General features: G+C 31.8%; 1 long non-coding RNA gene across 5 annotated transcripts; it reads right to left on the bottom strand.

The window, feature by feature from the left end:
- Positions 1-4,943: 4,943 nt before the first annotated feature.
- On the bottom strand, positions 4,944-7,562 carry LOC145058284 (uncharacterized). Of its 5 annotated transcripts, XR_013686310.1 has the most exons (6): positions 7,364-7,561; positions 7,041-7,167; positions 6,705-6,946; positions 6,212-6,289; positions 5,836-6,066; positions 5,428-5,687 (listed from the first exon to the last, which is right to left on the bottom strand). It is a non-coding gene; the product is annotated as an uncharacterized LOC145058284 (long non-coding RNA). The 5 variants fall into 5 exon arrangements; XR_013686311.1 differs by lacking the exon at positions 5,428-5,687 and adding an exon at positions 4,944-5,128 and having other exon boundaries at positions 7,041-7,561; XR_013686312.1 differs by lacking the exon at positions 5,428-5,687 and adding an exon at positions 5,146-5,365 and having other exon boundaries at positions 7,041-7,561.
- Between the last annotated feature and the right edge of the window lie 277 nt (positions 7,563-7,839).

Genomic DNA, 7,839 nt, shown 5'->3' with positions numbered 1-7,839 from the left:
GAATCATGAATTTTCTTTTCATGTACAATTTATATCCCGAATTCCGGTATTGTCTATAAATCTTCTCATGAAAATCAAACCATCATCTCACCCTCTATCGCCTTTACAGTTGACGCTAAAGCTGTCAATCCTGACAGTTTGAGGGTATAAATCTTTTCGTGAGTGTATAAGTTGAACCCAAGAAACCGGAAAACCGCCCAAACTGACCTCAGATGCCAAGAAACCGATCCTATTGGGTTCTGAAATTCAGAAACCGATCATTTATGGGTTGGGTTGGGTGTGGGTCCAAAACCGACCCTTATTGTTGCACGTCTATTAAGTTTATAGCATATTGTGACGTGAAATGATTATGAATGAAATTTGGCTATATCTTGTAGGTTTTGTTACTGTATATGGAAGCGGTCGCATTTATAATGCGCCTTATTAGTTACAAAAGATATTTAAACACAAAAAAATTAATTAGTGAAAAAACAACCATTTGAAAGTTATTTTTATCAGGGATCATCACTCTATAAACGATTGTTATTGTTAGAGTATGAGTTTTCCTATTTGAAAGTCATTGTACAAGTTAAAATCAAGCTTTTAGAAAATTATAATCACTCAACTGCCTTTGATTTTTCAAAAATTAATCATATTACAATGTCAAAAGTCAGAATAAGATATCATATAGTTATGATAGGCTACTTACAAACTTAAAAATTAATATTCTAATTTTTTCCTAATAATGCAAGAAATCATAAAATCTATTTATTTTTCATTATTTAGTACTTATTATATCTTGTAACCACACTAAGATTTACAATATAATGCAAGAAAATTATAAAATCTATAGCTAATACCTTTTAAGGTTGACTTTCGGAAGGAAATAATACATCGATGGAACCATCCAATTACTGTAGAAAATTATATCCCGATGCATGGTGCGGGTATACTGCTAGTAGAAATATTATAGAAAGAGATTGAACATATATCAAATCTTTGTATAGGACATAATAAGTTGAGTCTGATATGTTTTGGATATAGGATTGATCACATATGCTATAATATTCTCTTATTCTAATTTTTCGACTGCCTTTAGCATTGTGTGAAAAAAGATTAGAATTTCGTGTGACTAAAGTTGTTAAACAACAACCATGGACATTCCGAGGTTTACCGAAGACTAGTTGCTTGTGGACAGTTGGGAGTATGATATTGTTAAGACGGACCATAGTGACACGTTAGATTGAGATGATTCTTGGTAATATGGAAATATAGAAATGTTTCCATAATGAGAGATACTTATAAAATCTACATGTGAGTTAGCATCTTTAATGCAATAAAGGTGTTCAAGGAGTGTACCTTGAATTTGAGACTTCATAACCATGAAGTTGTTTCTAATAACAAGTTCCAATGGAACATTGTGTAATATCCTCAGTCTCTGTGACTTTAGAACCTCAACATCACATGAGATCAATGCATGTAAAGTTGGAATTTCACTACATTTTATATAATGATAAGAATTTGGAATTGTGAAATGAGCATCATTAAAGTAATGTCCAGTCTATTTGTTCACAAAGGAAGGACCATGGAGAGGCATAGTATGCATGTTCATAACATGGCATGACTGATGTTATCTAATTCAAATGATTAGTTGATTACTCGAATCATTATACAATGAATAAATTCGTAATTGTTATAGTGATTAAATAGGAAAATCTCCAGAAAATTCCTAAAATTTTACCCTAATTTACGAAAAAGTCCCAAACTAAAATTTGTTTACGAAAAAGAATGAATTACCGGTAAAAATGTTGACCCCTTTTTTCCAATTTACCGGTTTCATTACTTACCTGTTTCATTAAAATCCTATTATTTTACCCTAATTTATGAATAAGTCCCAAATTAAAATTTAGTGATGATTTTGCCATTTTCTCCATGTAACATACATTTACCGATGTCATTACTGACCTGAACACCTAGTCATTAAATAAACTAATAAGATTGATATGTTGGGTTATATAATGCTATGTTTACCATAAAATTGGATATCCTTATGTATTGTATATTTTTTTTGGAATATAAAATAAATGAAATGAAGACTGCAATAATTTCATAAACTAACAACAACTACATCACTTTTTACGTTTATAAGAAATATCAAATTGTCTATCTATTCCTATGTAACTCAATATATCCATCTCAGACACCAGCTCATTTCCTATCATTTTTTCCTAGAAACACACATTTTATTGGTTTCATTGTTGACCTAGATACATAGCCATAAATGAACCGATGAGATGGATATCAATATTTTACAGTAAGTGCAGCATTATATAACCCATTGTATCGATCTTATCATCTAATTTAAGGACTTGGTGTCTAAATCAGCAATGAAACCGATAATATGTATTTTACTTGGAGAAAGGGGCCAAATTATCACTAAACTTTAGTTTGGGACTTATTCATAAATTATGGTGAAATAATGAGACTTTAATGAAACAAATAAGTAATGAAACCGGTAAACCGGGAATAAGGGGTTAAATCGCTATTTTTATCGGTAATTCATGCTTTTTAGCAAATAAATTTTAGTTCAAGACTTTTTCGTAAATTATGGTCTAACTTTATGACTTTTTTTTTTGGAGATTTCCCGATTAAATAATATGGATTTATTTATATTCAGTAGGTATGATACCATAGTTAATTAATTATTATTGTGCTTCACTTTGCATGTTTTACTTCCTGAATAATTTTATTATTCAAAGTTCCACAGTCGTTTATACTTTTGGAAGTAAGTAGTGAATCAAGACTATCATGAATCGATTGTAGATTATTCATAGAGACTGGACATTGCATGAGATTGCTATAATATTCATGAGTACTTAGAAAAATAGCGATTTTGAGTATTGGATAAACCCATGCTTAAAGATTACTTTATGGATTTTATCACGAGTAATTTAAGATGATAATATCTTCTATTCTTCAAACAGAGATACATAAGTTATAATTTGCAAGTCGGTTGTGCATTGTTGTTGCGTAAACGCATCAGTAACATGATGTTGCAAAACATAGTATCATGTATGATTTGATAAGTAAAGGTTACATTTATGTAGTCAAAGTTTATTCATTCCTTTTGCCTTAATAGGAAACACGATATCTTTGGGCCCCTCGATGATTTTTTGTCAACATCTGAAGTGCTTAGCTGACCCCGGAGTAAGTTGATGTGTTCAATTAGTAATCTGAATTCAGTCGTCATAAATCGGGAAATCGAGAAATAGAATCTCGGCCAATGAGATTGATTCTAATCCATATCTCATGTCCATACGATATCTTGTAGAATGCAGGCATAGTTGACCACTTATCTTAGGATCAACGTTTGATTTGAATCAGAGTTCGGCAGTGGTTTTGGAAAGCACACTTTGTTGTTTAGTTCAAGGTTATACTTGCAATTGTAGTTATAGACTTATCTAAGTGGGGGACTATTGGATTAAGGTGTTTAAGCTCATAACTAAATTCGTATATTCTTATATTTAAAAGCAAAGTCCTTTTGGGTTGTCCTCATAACTAGAACTTGATTAGAATAACATTAGAGAAAAGGATAATTTATTAGATTATTATATTATTAATAAACTAATTGGAAATTATGAGGAAATAATTTGTTAATATATTATATGACTAATATATTAATTGGAAATACATAATTGGTTTGTTAATTTATTATGTGATTAATAAATTAATGTGAGATCAATTATTAATTAATTAATTTGTTAATTTGTATGAAAATAAATTAATATGAAATAAATGAGAATTAATTTATTATTAAGAATTAATCTGAAATTAATTCATGATTAATTGGAATTAATTAAAGGTGCAACGAGTGAATTGTAATTGTTCATAGTTGAGCAAGGAAAGACAATTCTAGAACCTACCATCATATGGATGGTTTTGGGACCTCTTTTAGGGTTTCCAGAAGCTTCGTGGTAGTAGATAAGTAAATGATTAAATCTATTATTTAATCATTTAAATCTTGTTTTGTCCATAAGTTACCTAAACTATAAATAGGACCCTTGAGGCACTTAATTCTATGGTTCACACTTCCTAAAATGTTGTGAACCAAAATTATACCTTCCTCCTCTCTCTCCTTTTTTCTTCTAATTTTAGGATTTGGATGTGAGCCATTAGAGGCATCATCCTTTTGGTGCTAAACTTTCCAAGACCAACAACTACAATGAATAGAAGTGATTTGTTTACTACAAAAAATTAAAGCTATGTAACCCTAACTTGATGTTTTCGATTATATTAGGGTTCATCTAGTTTTTGTTATTCATGTATGTTGCTTTCAAAATGTAAGACATAGATCCGTATAGATTGCATGTGTCCTCTTAATTGTTAGTGTTTTTCCATATTATACATATGTTTATAACTTATAAAACTCATCAAAATCTTGTTTCATATAGATCCTAGTGAGACCGGGATCGTTTTTGGCTTGTAGGATCTTAATGATCAAAATTGGGATCTTAACAACCATTATCTAGAGTTTATAAGCAACAAAAAAAAATCTTCAATGAATAATACATACCAACTTTTCTCTTTTTCTCTTCTATCTTTTGATGTGAATAAACCAAAAAACACATTTTTATTGCAAAAAGTTAAAAAAAAAAAAAAAAAAAGTATACTGAAAAAATAGTAAAGTACTTAGAAAATTGAAAATTTTAGAAAAATTTGGAATTTTAAAGCCAAACCTATTTGGTAAATTTTTTTTTTTTCAAAAAATCGGTTTTTATGAAAAACGGTCCCTACCAATAATGAACTAGAGGGGTGACCCGTGCGTTGCGCGGGGCGGAATGTGTTCGTTTTCTGAGACAAATAATGAAGTACATTGCATAAATTGGTATCCAAATTAAAGTATGTTGCTATTCTGTGTAATTTTCCATCAATCGGATGAATGGAAATGTAATGATAGATCATGCTACCAAAAGAAGTAAAATGCTATATTTGAATAGGTTTTCGAAAACAATGAAAATACAATCTTATATCCAGGTAGTTTTAAATGAAAGTACAATGGAATCTACAATAAATACAGAAAGAACATCTTCATACTTACCCCATCCCTCCACCGTCTTCTTCGATTTCATTAACAATAAAAAAATGTCATCTAAATGCAAAAACAAAAATTATAAAAATATTTTGTTAAATATAAAGAAAATAGATTTACAAACAAAAGTGAAACAGAAATATGGTTTTGCTGCAACTGCCATTTATCAAGGCTTTGATTCAATTAGTGTAGGAGATTAATTTAATAGCTTTTTGTGTCTTTAAAAGATGCCTTGAATCAATTGGATTTTGTACGACACATCTTCAGTTACGGAAATCACACGGCATAGGACATACGCTGCATTAAAGCCTTGTTTCTTAAAAAATAGTTGAATTATTCGTGCATCAAAGTCAAGCTCATAGCAAAAACCCTTAAAACATAATAATCAAATCAAAAAAAGAATTTAAGAAACAAAAAAAAACTAAATTGGTTGTTGATAAGATTGCCCTAAATTAGACTTTGCACAAACAAATGGTCCCATTGTTGTGTTTATTTATCCAAAACTCAATAACCATATTTGAAACTTAATCAATCCACCGTCACCATTTACTACCGGCTGAAGTCGAAAAAGCCACATGAACATCACATGGAACCAACCATTAAAAGTCTAACCAATTTACTGAAAATTTAAAAACATAACCAATCAATTAAAAAACTTATAAAGAAGCTGAAAACAAATCTGGAAAGGAAGAGAAGCAACGAAAGGGTAAAACATATAAAGTTGAAGAAAGGTTTGAGAATTTTGTAAAGCTCGTTCTAAATTGTACCTGGAGGAATGGTTGGCAGGAGCTGAATCGGAGGAACAGACCGGTGTTGTCTCTATTTTCCCAATAGAACAACCTGCAAATGTAGAAGAAATGGTAAACGGACGGGCGAGAGCATTTACCATATGGGAGAACATTGTGGCTTTCTAATCGTGATATCCGGTTTGGAGATAACATTGGTGTTCATGTAAAGCAGCAAAACCATGAACGACTTGTCCGGGGAATCCAGAAGCCCTATGAGTTAGATTTATAACATGTGAGTGATACAGAAGCCAAAACCCTGTATATTTATATAAAAAAATTATATAATTTTAAAAAAACACTAATAATAAATAAATAAATAGTTAAATAAATAAACAAATAGAGAACATAAACAAACCTTTAATCATTTGAAAATGCGAGTGCTATTACAGGTCCAAGACGAGCTTTTTTAACTACAATATGCATCTTCATATTACTACAAAAAAATAGACATAATAGATTATTTTTTACAATATTTTATAACAGTGAACTAAATTGGGAAGAACTATCAACTATGTTGTGTTTCTTGTCTTTTATTTTTGAAGAGAAGGATCATCAAAGCTAACGAAAAACTGATAAAAAACAAATGAAAAACTGATAAACAAAATTCCACCTGCTGAATTGAGTAAAGCTAGTTGGAACTCCTCCATTATGGAAAGAAACAATAAAAACATAAGGTGTGATGAACTTATCATCTGAAAATGGCGTTTCAAAGGTTTCCTCTTCAAAAATCAATGAAATCAAAAAAACGAACTAGGCTAATTTCATCATTACTTCTCTTTTTTACGAACACATAATAAGGGTTTAATTTATAAAACGAAGGGAAAAATAAAAGGGAATAGAAAGCGAACCTGTTATCGATACAGGGGAGTGTAATCAATTTCGTCTTCATCAGCGTACCGTGAAGACGGAATTTGAATCAAATTGAGAAAGGAAAACAACCGGAATCGAGTTACAATAATCAAACACATGAACACCATAGATTGAGGGAAAACAAAAGGAAGTCCATACATACCTCTTTGACAATTGACACAGAAGCTGGCAATCATCAACAAAAAAGATGTCGCTGCTTGTACGTTTCAGTCTTCTAATCCTAACAACACCAAAAAAATGTGACTGAAATCAGCCTAGCAGATGGAGCCGGGGTGGGTAATTTGGAGGGTATACCTGTATGGAAGAAAATTTACCTCATCAAATTGCTTTCTTTCAGTAGTGTCTGCAATGGTCCGCACCACCATCATCAAGGGTTGCCCTCTCCCCAAAGCCCTAAAACGAAAGGAAGAGGCCCAGTCGACATAAGGGTATGACGAAGACCTGGAAACCAAGATGGAAGCTTTGAGGTGAGTCGGTGGAGAAGATTGTGAGCAGCGACGTATAGGTCGGTAGTGGTGAGAGGTTTTTGGGTCTTAATTGTGACCAGTCTGATGTTGAAGATCGATGAGTCGGTGGGTGGGAGGAGAAGATGCAGATAAGTGGTAGGAGAATCGTTGAAAGTTAGATGGAGCAAAACCTGAGACGACAATGTTTCGTTGGAAGCCACCGATCGGAGTAGAGAAGATGTGGAAGTAAGATAACGGCAGTCGGTTGATTCAAAGCAGATGAAGCAGAAGAGGATAGGGATGAAAAGGGTAGATAGCTGAGGAAGATAATGTGAGCGGAAGAATCGGGAAGGAAACCCCGTAACCCCTATGGTAACCCGAGGAACAGTACTATGGTTAGGCACTATTCCTAAAAGGTGCTCTCCTTTAATATATATATATATATATATATATATATATCAGATGATTACTTCACGTTTCCCACTGTTTTTGTAGTTATTACTGATTTTTCGTATACGTTAAAAATACTCGATTTTTTAAAGAAAAAAATCAGAACCAAGCCTAAAAATCGAATTATTAAAACCTAAACTTATTTTTTATGTGTAGTTTAGGGTTGTTTGATAGTCTCTGAATAGAACCGTTAAGAGGTCTCATATTAATCGGTCAA

Source organism: Lactuca serriola, chromosome 6 (genome assembly GCF_051521515.1).
Source record: "Lactuca serriola cultivar US96UC23 chromosome 6, Lser_US96UC23_V15, whole genome shotgun sequence".
NCBI classification, from domain to species: domain Eukaryota; kingdom Viridiplantae; phylum Streptophyta; class Magnoliopsida; order Asterales; family Asteraceae; genus Lactuca; species Lactuca serriola.
The sequence above is the reverse complement of the archived record's forward strand: the minus strand, read 5'-3'. Positions and strand labels throughout refer to the sequence as shown.